The following is a 14,076-nucleotide window of genomic DNA, read 5'->3' as shown; positions in this document are numbered from 1 at the left end:
ATGCAGTAGAAGCTGTTCTGACCTGGAAATCGCCAAAAACGCAACATCAATTGATGAGCTTCCTGGGTTTTGCGAACTATTACAGGGAGTTCATTAAGGGCTATGCGGACAAAATGTACCCGATGCAACAACTAATGAGGCTTAAAGGCAAGAGGTTCACGTGGAACAACGCGGCGGAAGAGTCATTCGAGAGAATAAAGAAGGAGTTGTGCGAAGCACTGGTGCTAGGGATGCCAACAGAAAAAGGAATGTACGTACTGGACACGGATGCGTCAGTAGTTGCGATTTCTGGCATTCTCCATCAAGAACAGGAATGGAATGGGAAAACAGTTTTAAGACCAATAGCGTACGGGAGCAAAGTCTTGAGTGATACCGAGATGAAGTACGGGGCGCCTAAAGCAGAGATGTTCGCGGTGGTTACCTTTGTCGAAAAATACAGGGCACACCTAGGTATCGAGCCGTACAAGCTACGAGTCGACAACAGGGCACACAGCTGGTTGAAAACGTACTCAATGGACCAGAGCTACATTGGAAGATGTATCGTTCGCCTGGATGAATACAATATGGTAATGATAGTTGAGCATAGGACAAGAGGCAAACATCAAAACGCCAATAGCTTGAGTATGAACACAGAACTCTACGAGAGATAGGAACAGAGGGATGCGGATAGGCCAGAAATCAAGGATGGCTTCTCTTTCATGGATAAGGAAACGTATGATAATCTTCCATCCACTAGATAGCTCGATAAGTCTGGCAAGCTTATGGAACATCACCCCGAATTACCGTAGGGGTGTCCAGAGAAAACAATCCTGAGAAGAACTCAAGGGATGCCAATGTCGATCATGCTCAAATCAAAAATCGTGAGGGAGACACTCAAGGCAAAAGGCTATGATCTAAACAAGGTAGAGACGGGAAGAGCAGTGATAGATGAAGACTTGAGGAGATTGCTCGAGAAACTGGCAGAATATTAACCCGTGATCAAAAATAAAGCAAGGAGGAACCAGAAGTCACGATATTGAGAAGGAAAGAAGCGGATGGTAACGAAGACTCTTTGAAAGAAAAGAAATCTGATGGAAAAGAAGTCGTGCAGTCATTGGTTGATAGAATCCCTGAAGACATACTTGAGCGGACTCGGGTTAGAAAGAAGAAGAATGCATTCAAGGAGGAGGCTGAACACCTTGGACCAAGTCAAGAGTCCGGGGAGTGGCCCACAGCGGAGGAAGAGGCTGAAGAAGTAAAATTGTCCGGGGAGTGTGAAGAGTGGGATGGGGACTCAGAGAAGAGCAATGATGACCAAGATAGTCTATGCATGATACTGGCAGAAGAGAAGATGAGGCACCGCGACAGGTAACTACAGACGGATCCCTCCTCAGGAACGTACAATTTGGATCAGCAGGAGGTGCGCGGAGGTGAAGAACTTGAGAAAATTGCAGTATCAAGGAAAACGTTTAGTGAGCTCTCATGTAACTCGAATGTCAGAACAAACATGTTGTCAGAGGATGACAGGAAGGTCTTGAGGAGGAAAGTATGCGTCAAACTGAAGGATGACATCCACAGTCCCGGGGAAATGAATGGTCAACTGATTGCACTGAAGGAGCATGGGTACCAAAGAAAAAGGGGATCTGGAAGAAGACAGCTACAAGATCTTGTGCCAGTTCTACAAAGAGAGAAAAAAGTTACTCTATCACACAGCTGATGGGGTGGTAGCATGCAAGAGAAATGATGAGGAGAAGATACTACACGAGCATATCCTCATCATACTACCACATTTGTATCAGACGGAAGTATTATTCAGATCGCACGATCAAATGGGGCACCAGGGGATAGATAAAGTGCATCAGAGAATACTACACAGGTTTGATTGGCCGGGATTAAGGAAGGCTTGCGAGAGATAGGTGAGCGCATGTCTGGAATGTCTACAGGTGAACGACCCAAGGAAGATGTAGTTCCCACTCAAGTCCGTTGATAGCTCGGAATTCAACGAAGTTATGTAGATAGACCACCAGAAGATCTGCATGACAGAGTCGGGATATAACCAAATATTAATCATAATAGACCACTTTACGAAGCTGGCAGAAGCAGTGCCCTGTCAAACGGCCTCAGCGGAGGAGACTTGTGAACAATTGATATTACATTGGATATCACGATATGGCTGTCCGATGACATTTCATTCGGACAACGGGAAAACCTTCGCGGGTGACCTGACGAAAGAATTGACGAAGAGGTCACACATTGCTCAAGCGCACTCGACGACTTACCATCCTCAGACTAATGGGTTAGTGGAGAGGCAGAACAGGACGTTGGTGAAGATGCTGAGGGTATACTGCTCGAGATATATGACAGACTGGGACAAATATCTGCCGCATCTAGCAGGGGCGTATGACAGCACGCAACACTCAACGATGGGAATCAGCCCCTCATGATGTTACCAGACAGGGAAAGAGCAATGCCTCTAACATTCTTCTACCCATAATACGAAGAGAAGAAGACGTCGCCTCAATTTTACGTGAAGGAAGCGGTCAAGAGACAACAGGAACTAAACGAGCTCTGCAGGAGGTATACGGCGCAAGCACAAATGAGACAGGGGAAGAAATACGATGAGAAGATACTTCAAGCGAAACCATATGCAGTGAGCCAATACGTCTGGGTATTCCAGAATGTTATACCTCCCAAGGGGACAAAGAAACTACTGAGGAAATGGCGAGAACCGTTCAGGATAACGGAAGTACACCAACAAGGACGGTTCTACCGCTTGAGTACGAGGCGAGCAGCGCATTATGAAAACCTGAAACCTCATGTCCCTTTTCCAGAAGACTGGTGCGTACCGCAGAATATGGAGGGACTTGAATGGAGTGACTTGGAGCCAGCATGCGAGGTGAAAGAAAAAGGTACCAGAAAAAAGAATGACGGCAACGAGGACTTGAGCTTGGACGACAGTGAAAAGATAGAAGCGGACTCAGATGCGGAATCCTTTGCGGAAGAGGACTGGATTTATCCAGAGCAGAACGAGGTGCCAAAGTGGACGGAACCAGACTTGCCTATAACAGCAGGAACAAGGAGTGGCAATCGCAAACGGACAGGCATGAGGAACAATAGGTACGGGGATGACTTCTTGATTGACAAGATAGAGCCTGATGAAGTAAGCGAAGAGCTACTGAGTGTGGGTGAACTGGTAGCCGACGATGAATGGCAAATCATCAACGACAGTGAAAACTACCCGCAGGAGGACTACTCCACACCAGAACAAGAAACAAATCTGAAGCAGAGCGAGATAGAATGGAGGGAGAACACAAACTTGAGGATACTAGAATGGATGCGCGATGTCAAGAGCAAAAGCGATCAGGAACAAAGCATCCAGCAAGTTGAAGTGTCAGCAGAAAAACACGTGAAAACGAAAGATTCCCTCTTCGGTTGGACAGCAACCGACAGGCCGCTCAAGATACCGCCAGACAATTTAGACCCAGCATCATCGAAGGGGACTCCGATAAATATTTTTGTCCGGGGAGTGGGGGTAGGACTTATCCACACCGAAAATTTGTTGATAAAGAAACTCAGAGAAGTGAGAGAAACAAGCGGGCTGGAACTGGATGAAGAAGAGGCTGAGCCTACCATAGGACGGAATTTCTAAACGAAATTTGAAATACCTAATGAATAATCGGAGAACATCCTGATCACGGACAGCGACTTCATTTTGTCAGACAGGACTAGCGCGATCTGTATAACGGCGGACATGAGCTTCAAATCAAGACTAGAGGCCGACTTCAAGAGAGAGTATCAAAACGTGGAGTTTCTATTTAGGCAGAGACTGGGGCTGGGAGGAATGACTGCGCTTCGCCCATCAGTTTCACAAGTTCCGGGTAAATACCTGTGCTTTCTGGTAACGAGGGTCAATGAAATCCTGAGCATGTGATGTTGGCACTAGGGAGGTTGCGAGACTTCATGGTCGAGAGAGGAATAATGGAGGTCTCGATGCCGGTCTATGACCCAAACAGGGGCAAGTTGATCCCAAGGGAATTATATGCTATCCTACACGTGGTCTTCGCAGAAACGGAAATAATGGTACATCTACACAAGAAATACTACTTGAGTATCGCCTGAGTTTCGGGTACATGGGAATCTCAAGTTAGGTATATGGGAATCTCAAGTTAGGTATATTGGGGCGCGAAGCAGGTAAATGGATTTTAACGCTATTGGCATGACAATTAAATTTTAGAGAGTTCACGGTGCTAAAACATGAAACGAAGCTGCACGCTTTTGAAACCCCCAATTGAATTATTTTACTGAAATAATGGAAGAACAATGTTTTAAACACAATAATGAGGGGGGTTTGTTTAGGTTAGGAGCTGAACATCTGAGTCTAAAAATGGTTTTTATTTTCAGATTGATTTGTAAAATTGAGTTGACGACCTAGCCGCACTCGTTTGAAAAGAAAAAGAAGATCTTGAACAAAATTCACGATAAGCAACATTCGAAGTGAGACATTTCTCAAATTCTCAAGTTTGAGAAATGTTTGAGTTGGTAAGTTCATTCTCAAGTTGGTTGGTAAGGTAATTCTCAAGTTGGTTGACACACGAGATCATCTGGAAATTGTGACAATGGCAGATCGCTTTGTGAAATCCATGCCTGCAGCGCTCAAGAGACCTACGCTCGATGAACTGTATAAACGCTTCAGGGATCTGGACTACACCCAAGTCGATGAGAGGATGGCAGTGATGTTGAACGCCATTCTGCAGTTAGAGGCGCAAGGTGAATGCAGGGAATCAGCGACAGAAGCTGTCTTGATGGTTGCTTACACGACAGAGGGGATACCCAATCAAGAGCAGACCAGATGGTTGTCCTCGAATTTGGATGGAGGAGTGAGGGGATTCGACTTGTCAGGAAATCCTGGCTTGAGCAACAACACGACCGACCAGACCACCGGCAAGATCCGCAGGCCAGTCCACGAGTAAACCACCGTCTATGACACCGTCACAACAGACAGAGGAAACATATCAGGACCTCAGTAACCTGAAGAGGGAACTAGAGAGGGCGCAGAGGGAGAGAAACAAAGCGAGTCTTGACCGGGATGGCGCGAAGCTCGAGAGGGACCAGGCGAATTTGGAAAGAGATCAAGCGATCCTCGAGAGAGACCAGGCGAGGCGTGATCTTAACATGATGAGGGCAGAGTACCAACAAGAGCTGAAGGTACGCGAGAATGAGGCGAATTGTGAGCAATTGAAGTCGGGAACTGAAAAAATCCAGCGGCGACAACGAGAGTTCGCGAGACAAAAGGAAAAGGGAACTAGGACCACAGAAGGAGCAGCTGCAGGGTCAAGGCCAGAGTCGCGGATGGAGGTGGATGAATTCCTAGGTCCAGTGGACGATTCAACCTGGATCGAGCGGCTCAGGAGCACATCAACGAGGGACTGGAAGTGTGGATACCACCCGAACCGGTGTCCTCAGTGCGTGGTTTGGAGGCGCAACCGATACGTCCACTGATGGAAGTAGCACTGCTGGGATACACCTCGAGTTCAACCCCGGGCAGCAGTCAAATTAGCGGGAGTTCATCACGTCTCAAGGAATTACACGATAGATTGCAGTCGGGAACCCGTGAAGATCCAATTAGAGTGGAGCGACCCCCTTCTTGGATGGACCAACCAGTTAGGAGTGTGGTGATCGCGAGCTGAAAAAAGAATACGGATGGCAGGTATCACAGACACAACCGTATGGATTGGAACACGGCGCAACGGGCGAGAAGAGGTTGCTTCCATGATACGGCTTGGGCTGAATACTACACACAACCAAGAATACCGGAGGGTGCGGTCCACCTGATCATAGGGGACAGCCTGATACGAGTGCTGAGCCGGATCCAGTCGCACTGGCAGACTGGAGTCTTGAGCTTTTCTGGTCAAGGCTCCCAGACTCTGATGATGGGAACCAATGACGTGTCCAGAGGTGAATCGAGGAAGGTGATGAGGCTACATGAGAAAATGAGATGCATTCTAGAGGAGTTGCGGATTCAGATAGATCCCGCTATACTCACGATTTGCACCATCCCTTATAACATGAAGGCCAATCAGCATGCGATGGAAATGAACGAGAAGGTGGGAAACCCCAACGAGATAATCAGGCAGATACAGCAGAGGAGCGTGCTTGCCGTCAGATTGTTGGATGTGGCAGACCTGATGGAGCGATTCTTCCCGGAGGACGCGTCTTCGGATGGCATCCATTTTGACAGACCCAAGGGTGTGGAATGGTTAAATGGTGTCTTCCAGAGGCACATAAATACGCTAGAGGCGGATCTGCTTGTGACAGCCCAATTCACCTTTGGTCCACCCCAACACCCCCTTTCTTTGCCACCAGATCCCTGTCTAGTCGACTGGGAGCGAGAGTCGATTCAAGAGACAGCTCGAGGAGCATTCGGACCAGACTACCAGGGCCCATGCCGATGGAGGCCGAAGAAGCAGAGTCGTCCACACACCAAAGTTCGGTGATATTCTCAGTGTTGGTGGTGGATAGCAAGAGAGTGGAAAGACTAACGGAGTTGAGCCGGACAAGATATCTAGAGAGGATAACGGAATTGGACCTGGAAGATCTGGAATGCAGACAGGAGTTGGCGGAGGCCCTGGGGCTCAAGCACGTGTCACATGAGGACTTGAGTCGACACCATTGCGTGGATTGGTTGAAGGCCCACGAAGCACACTTCTCGAGAGCGAGGATGATGGAGACGGCATATCTGACCGGGATCTCTCTGAAGTCAGTAATGGGACCGATAAACTTTAGGCCACTCAAGCTGCTGGGGAGTCCAAGGCTCATAGTGGAACCCCCCAAACACCAAACAAGTATCGCAACAATCAGATTGGCAACTCCTGCGCAGTTGAGGGTGGTAGACAAGCTGTTGGAGCCGAAAGACATGGGGCTCCCGGATGCCGTGTACGAGGGTTCAAAATTAGCAGATGACCCAAGGTACGGAAAACCCTGTGGAAGCGCACAGTTAGCCAAGACATTGGCAGTATATGATCGATCGGATCAAGCGGCCGCAAGAGTAATCATCGTTGAAGCCTCGGATTTCGAGGGAACATCTCCCAAACTGTTTTGGCCGGAAACTCTGGTATACTTGCTACCTGGTGCGGAGTTGAACCAGATGCTGACTCTGGTGGTGGCGATGAAGTCGGAGATGCCTTGCGAGCCAGAGCTGCTGCTGTTTGCTGGAATGAATGACGACTTGCATGCGGCAGGGCTTCTGGAGCATCTGAAAGGCGATGCACCTACGCCGAAGAAGATCTGAGAAGCCATCCAGACGTTGTTTGCAGCAACGAATGAAGTGCAGGAAAATGTAACTTCTCGATTCGGATATAAGACGAAAGTGGTGTTCTCGACGTCTTGGGGATACGCGAGCAAGCCTCCTTCACTGCAGTGTGTGTCTGCCCTCTTGATCCTGATAGCGGAAGGGAATGCGTGGTGAATTCTGATGGCAGCCCCCCATCGGGAACTGGAACCCACAAACTTGAGATTTCTGAAGTCGGAGTTGGCGGCGGCATGGGCGGACGTGTCCCATGCTTTGAGAGGGTTCTACGAATTGGCAGACATCCTCATCGTGTTGGACGAGGTCCTCTTACTCGCGATTTCGAATCTCGCTCGTCAACTGAAGTTCAATCCGGAGATAGGGATAATCACCCAATAATAAGTCATCTGACAGCCAGCGTATGGTTCCGGGGTATGGACTTGACCATCACGAGCTCCACCAGCAAAAAGAGGGTACCGAGCAATGAAAAGAAGAATGTGGCTGCGGCCGAGAAGCAATTGGAAGCGATGGCATATCGTCTGACACAAGAGAGAGGCAGGTGGCCGTTCCTAACCCCAAGGCTACAGAATGCTACAGATAAGACGCGGGAGAATGCTCCACCTCTCCTCAGGCAGATATGGGAATTTCTTGAGGGACAGCTTGAGATGGCCGAGAGTAGGGAGATGACGGTCGGGAGATTCGTCACGGCAGCAAACGAAGTCACCATTGGAGGATTCCGGAGGGAGCATGCAAAAGATGACTTGAGAACGACGAAAGATCACGGAATCTTGAAATTCTTGAATCCTTGCTAGGAGAAGAAGTACATGGCTAAAATATTCTATTTGAAAGACATCATATTCGAAGCCTTCGTGCAGGAGCTGTTGAGTGTATCCATAAACATCTTGTTGGTCCTGTACTTGGTTTATCCCAGATACCTGTTAAACATGTGTCCAGGATACATGTTCAGCAGAGGGGTGGAGACACTTCGAATTGACGGGTACCTGACACTAGTGCTCTTGACTCATGGCGAGCTGGTGGCATTTCATCGGTTGATGAAATATGAGAAGCCCCTGTCGATGGGGAAAACCCACTCAAGTGTGGATACCTACTCTTACAAGTGCACTGCCGGGTTAAAAACGTTACTGGTGGAGTATCTTCTGATGCAAAACCGATACTTGACTGGTGAAGAAAGGAATCCCAAGACGACAGATGAATGGAAGGAGGTGAATGATGGTATACCTCTACTTGTCCTTGGCCATGAGGTCTGACCCATTGGGAGTGATAAGGGGCTTAGCGAGGTCGTAACCTGTATCTACGGGCCAGCGGTCACGTATGCCTTTCCAGATCCTCTTGTGGCGGCATATCGCAATTCAGTGGTGCAGGTGAGCCTGATAAGTGTACTCGATGGGACGTCGTTGAATTGGTGCCGACAAGAGGTGCTGAGGGCACGGATGAGTGACACAGTGCTCTTCGGGAAAGTGAAAGATCCCTGTTAGTGGTGCTCAATTTCCGGGGGCAGCTACTATGCAGGATGGGGGGGAAGCGTAAAGATCCCATTGAAACTTACCACAAAATCTGGAATTTGAACCCCCTGACGGCAGACAGACGAGAAATCTTGAGAATCCCGGCGTGGAAAGGGAGCTTCGAGCTGGTGAAGAGGGAGCTAGAGATGACACTAGAGAGAGAGAGAGAGATCTTGCCCACCGCCGTTCGCGAATTCACGAAAGTTAGGAGAATGACCTAGGGGATGAATAGCCCATTGGTTGTTCCATCCCTGCATGCAAGAGCGGCGATGGAGAAACAGCAGAAAGAGTTCACCGATGACTGGGACCACTTGTTTATCGGATAAACAGCAGCAATTTACATCCACACTAGTGAGATCAAGATAAACTCATGGACCACGCAAGCGAAGAAGATGAGAGGCTCAATGCCTCTCAAGTTCGAAATTCGGGATATCTTGAGAACGCTCGATCAAGCGGATCTGGAGAACACGCTGCCAATTTGCGACGATAGGAGAATGATCGTGGAGGAGGGACATATCGCTCTGAAAGACGAGATGATGTTCGCCACGAGAAAGTATCGGGCGCCCTACGGACTAGAGCAAGTGGAAATGAAGCAAGAAGAGAAAGAGCTGGACGCAGCGGGCTCCTTATATGTAGCCCTGACTGAATACAAGAAGCAGGAACCAGCTACACCCTCACACCTATCAGTGGGCACCCCTGGAGATAAGAGAAGCGGTCCCGTGGAAAGCCGGTTCAGAGACGTACTTGAGAGAAGGCGAGCTGAATCAGAAGGGGAGAGCATGGACGAAACTCTCAGTGAAGCAGGAGAAGAAATGAAAGTTGGGAATACGCCTGAGCCGAAACTAGCTGAGAAGGATTTCACCACTCAGGAACTGCTGCAAGAATTGAGTGGAGACGATTGGGCGAAAAGGCCACTCCACCTCTGACATCATCCCCTCGCAATGACCTGGAACTACCCTTGACCAGCAAAACTTCCAACATGGGTATGATACTCTTGAGCGCCGAGGAGAGCAAGAAGAAACCTTTCGAAGTAAACAAGTGGATGTTTTTGGGGACTCTGGAGAAAAAGGCGTGGCGAGGGAATTCTTGAGTGAATTTAACCAGGAGACGAGGAGTGAGACCACGCTAGATGACTTCAAGGAAGAGCTATGGGACACGGTAGTGAAGTTCGGGGAACCTGTCTTGATGGGCACAGGACTGGACGAGAAGGCGAGGAAAGAGCTGTTGAGCAAGGTGGTCAAACTAAGAGAAACGGAGCACAAGACCAAAGATGACGAATGTAAAGACAGCTCTACTCTGAAACAAAATACTGTTGACAAAATGGTTAAGATTGAAAGGAAGGAGAAGGTTAAGACTAGTAATATAATTAAAGATACTAATATCATTAAGGCTCGAGTAGGGGGAGGCAAGAGTTGGAAGGGATGGATGGGGAGAAAGAAGTCGAATCAGTGATGATAGCGGCGACGTCCCCAAGTAAAGGTGCAAGGTCTCGGAAGAGGCAGAGAGAAGAAGAGGAGTTGAAAATTCGCTAGGCAGACGCGGTCTCTGAGAAGAATCTGAGGGAGAGGGCTCCCATGATTTTTAAGCGGTGGAAGTCGGCAACCTACAAGGGCAGCTCCGAACCAAGGAAGCTGGCCGAAGTGATGAAAAAGATGGAAGTCCCGACGAATTTGGCAACAGAAGAAGACTTCAGACCCCAGAAGGCAAACACGAAACGGGGCTCAATGAGCGGGCAAATGTGGGAAGTGGATGTCGGCAAAGAGTGGATCTCAAGCGAGCACCAGGCTACTGGGAAACAAGTGACCAGCGACCCTATTGAGAAGATTGCGACGAGGAATACCGCTCGGTCCTGGTGGGTGGCTCTGGAGACGATGAAGGAGCTGGAGGACTGCCTGAAGAAACTCGATCGCGGAGTGTCCCGCAAGCGACGCAATTGGGCTACCCAACGAAAAGCCGAGGTTAACAAGTTAGTATTGGAACAACTGAAACGAACTTGGCAAAACTTACTACGGGATTATTTCGAAGAAGCGATGAGAACACCCTCATCGGCCTTCTCCACCTACGCCGAAGAAGATCTGGGAAGCCATCCAGACGTTGTTTGCAGCAACGAATGAAGTGCAGGAAAATGTAACTTCTCGATTCGGATATAAGACGAAAGTGGTGTTCTCGACGTCTTGGGGATACGCGAGCAAGCCTCCTTCACTGCAGTGTGTGTCTGCCCTCTTGATCCTGATAGCGGAAGGGAATGCGTGGTGAATTCTGATGGCAGCCCCCCACCGGGAACTGGAACCCACAAACTTGAGATTTCTGAAGTCGGAGTTGGCGGCGGCATGGGCGGACGTGTCCCATGCCTTAAGATGGTTCTACGAATTGGCAGACATCCTCATCGTGTTTGACGAGTTCCTCTTACTCGAGATTTCGAATCTCGCTCGTCAACTGAAGTTCAATCCAGAGATAGGGGATAATCACCCAATAATAAGTCATCTGACAGCCAGCGTATGGTTCCGAGGTATGGACTTGACCATCACGAGCTCCACCAGCAAAGAGAGGGGACCGAGCAATGAAATAAAAAATGTGGCTGCGGCCGAGAAGCAATGGCATATCGTCTGACACAAGAGAGAGGCAGGTGGCCGTTCCTAACCCCAAGGCTAGAGAATGCTACAGATAAGACGCGGGAGAATGCTCCACCTCTCGTCAGGCAGATATGGGAATTTCTTGAGGGACAGCTAGAGATGGCCGAGAGTAGGGAGATGACTGTCGAGAGATTCGTCACGGCAGCGAACGAAGTCACCATTGGAGGATTCCGGAGGGAGCATGCAAAAGATGACTTGAGAACGAGGAAAGATCACGGAATCTTGAAATTCTTGAATCCTTGCTGAGAGAAGAAGTACATGGCTAAATTAATCTATGCGAAAGACATCATATTCGAAGCCTTCATGCAAGAGCTGTTGAGAATGACCATAAACTCTTGTTGGCCCTGTACTTGGTTTATTCCAGATACCTGTTTAACATGTGTCCAGCATACATGTTCAGCAGAGGGGTGGAGACACTTCGAATTGATGGGTACCTGACACTAGTGCTCTTGACTCATGGCGAGCTGGTGACATTTCATCGGTTGATTAAATATGGCGAGCCCCTGTCGATGGGGAAAACCCACTCAAGTGTGGATACCTACTCTTACAAGTGCGATGTCGGGTTGAAAACGTTACTGGTGGAGTATCTCCTGATGCAAAACCGATACTTGACTGGTGAAGAAAGAAATCCCAAGACGAGAGATGAATGGAAGGAGGCAAATGGTGGTATACCTCTACTAACTGATCTGTGCTTGGCCATGAGGTCTGACCCATTGGGAGTGATTAGGGGCTTGGCGAGGTCGTAACCTGTATCTACGGGCCAGCGGTCACGTATGCCTTTCCAGATCCTCTTGTGGCGGCGTATCGCAATTCAGTGGTGCACTGATAAGTGTACTCAATGAGTTCACCGATGGCTGGGACCACTTGTTTATCGGATATACAGCAGCAGTTTACTTCCACACTAGTGAGATCAAGATAAACTCATGGACCACGCAAGCGAAGAAGATGAGAGGCTCAATGCCTCCCAAGTTCGAAATTCGGGATATCTCGAGAACGCTCGATCAAGCGGATCTGGAGAACACGCTGCCGATTTGGTACGATGGGAGAATGATCGTGGAGGAGGGACATATCGCTCTGAAAGACGAGATGATGTTCGCCACGATAAAGTATCGGGCGCCCACGGACTAGAGCAAGTGGAAATGAAGCAAGAAGAAAAAGAGCTGGACGCAGCGGGCTCCTTATATGTAGCCCTGACTGAATACAAGAAGCAGGACCCAGCTACACCCTCACACCTATCAGTGGGCACCCCTGAAAATAAGAGAAGCGATCCCGTGGAAAGCCGGTTCAGAGACGTACTTGAGAGAAGGCGAGCTGAAGCAGAAAGTGGGGAACTCAGGAACTGCTGCAAGAATTGAGTGGAGACGATTGGGCGAACAAGGCCACTCCACCTCTGACATCATCCCCTCGCAATGACCTGGAACTACCCTTGACCAGCAAAACTTCCAACATGGGTATGATACTCTTGAGCGCCGAGAAGAGCATGAACAACAATTTCGAAGTAAACAAGTGTATGTTCTTGGGGACTCTGGAGGAAAAGGCGTGGCGCGGGAATTCTTGAGTGAATTTAACCAGAAGACGAGGAGTGAGACCACGCTAGAGGACTTCAAGGAAGAGCTATGTGACACGGTAGTGAAGTTCGGGAAACCTGTCTTGATTGGCACAGGACTGAACGAGAAGGCGAGGAAAGAGCTGTTGAGCAAGATGGTCAAACTAGAAGAAACGGAGCGGAAGACCAAAGATGGCGAATGTAAAGACAGCTCTACTCTGAAACAAAATACTGTTGACAAAATGGTTAAGATTGAAAGGAAGGAGAAGGTTAAGACTAGTAATAAAATCAAAGATACTATTATCCTTAAGGCTCGAGTAGGGGGAGGCAAGAGTTGGAAGGGATGGACGGGGGAAAAGAAGTCGAATCTGTGATGATAGCGGCGACGCCACCAAGTAAAGGTGCAAGCTCTCGGAAGAGGAAGAGAGAAGAAGAGGAGTTGAAAATTCGCTGGGCAGACGCGGTCTCTGAGAAGAATCTGAGGGAGAGGGCTCCCATGATTCTTGCGCGGTGAAAGACGGCAACCTACAAGGGCAGCTCCGAACCAAGGAAGCTGGCCTAACTGATGAAAAAGATGGAAGTCCCGACGAATTTGGCAACAGAAGAAGACTTCAGACCCCAGAAGGCAAACACGAAACGGGGCTCAACGAGCGGACAAATGTGGGAAGTGGATGTCGGCAAAGAGTGGATCTCAAGCGAGCACCAGGCTACTGGGAAACAAGTGACCAGCGACCCTATTGAGAATAATGCGACGAGGAATACCGCTCGACCCTGGTGGGTGGCTATGGAGACGATGAAGGAGCTGCAGGACTGCCTGAAGAAACTCGATCGTGGAGTGTCCCGCAAGCGACGAAATTGGGCTACCCAGCAAAAAGCCGAGGTTAACAAGTTAGTATTGGGGAGCCAACTGAAACGAACTTGGCAAAACTTACTATGGGATTATTTCGAAGAAGCGATGAGAACACCCTCATCTGCGTTGCCCTTGATGGCAAATCCTTTCGTCAGAACAGCGGGACAGCTGATGTTCGCGTGGAGCCTGGTGGGAATAGAGCTGGAGGCGTTGAGTTCACACGACAAGTTGAAGCAGGGCGGCAAGAATCTGGAAGTTCA

Source organism: Symsagittifera roscoffensis, chromosome 2 (genome assembly GCF_963678635.1).
Source record: "Symsagittifera roscoffensis chromosome 2, txSymRosc1.1, whole genome shotgun sequence".
NCBI lineage: Eukaryota > Metazoa > Xenacoelomorpha > Acoela > Convolutidae > Symsagittifera > Symsagittifera roscoffensis.
The sequence above is the reverse complement of the archived record's forward strand: the minus strand, read 5'-3'. Positions refer to the sequence as shown.